The sequence below is a fragment of the Aptenodytes forsteri genome, unplaced genomic scaffold (genome assembly GCF_000699145.1).
Source record: "Aptenodytes forsteri isolate BGI_AS27 unplaced genomic scaffold, ASM69914v1 Scaffold173, whole genome shotgun sequence".
Lineage (NCBI taxonomy): Eukaryota > Metazoa > Chordata > Aves > Sphenisciformes > Spheniscidae > Aptenodytes > Aptenodytes forsteri.
The window spans coordinates 3120730-3121694 of record NW_008794449.1 but is presented as its reverse complement, the minus strand read 5'-3'; positions in this window follow the sequence as shown (position 1 = coordinate 3121694).

Below are 965 nucleotides of genomic sequence, written 5' to 3'. Positions count from 1 at the left end.
CTGAGGGTGGTGAAACACTGGCACAGGTTGCCCAGAGAGGTGGTGGATGCCCCATCCCTGGAAACATTCCAGGTCAGGTTGGACGGGGCTCTGAGCAACCTGCTCTAGTTGAAGATGTCCCTGCCCAGGGCAGGGGGGTTGGACTAGATGACCTTTAGAGGTCCCTTCCAACCCAAACCATTCTGTGATTCTACCATTCAATATACTTGCATTACAAGCAAGAGACATTATTGCAACATGTATGGGAATACCAGAGCTGGCCTTCCACTAGCTTTCTTGGTGTAGCATCACTGTCCTGGGTCTGGATGCAAGGAACGGAAAGGGGCCCTGCGTCCTGCCAACCAGCAGTGCTTGTCACTGCTTTTTTCCATTTATAACCATTTTATCCATTAGACCCTATGCAATCTTATGTCTCTGCTTTTAATAGCTGTGATGTTGTGAATTGGTACCAGTTCACTCCTGGACAAGTTTGGAGGTGTCACGATGTCCAAGCAAGTACACAAAGAAGCCTTCATAAGTGACCTATGGCATACCCCTTGCCCACAACACCATCCAGCAGCAGGACAATGTACCCCTTGGCTCTCTCTGATAAGGTGATTATGTAGCATATGGATGAGAAATGTCTAGCACAATGGTGTTGTAAACTTGATGGTGTATCTACCTACAACCCTGCACACAAGACATAAAAATTAATAATAATTGCATATTTGTCCAGTGTTCTACAAATCCATAGAAACATGTTTTCTGCATCAAAGATCTTTAAATCAAAACCTTAAGGCTTCTCAGAGGAACCCCTTTAGTCTTTAGGGACTGGTGAATGGAGTTCAATCCAGTTGGCGGCCGGTCACGAGCGGTGTTCCCCAGGGCTCAGTACTGGGGCCGGTCTTGTTTAATATCTTTATCGATGATCTGGATGAGGGGATTGAGTGCACCCTCAGTAAGTTTGCAGACGACACCAAGTTGGG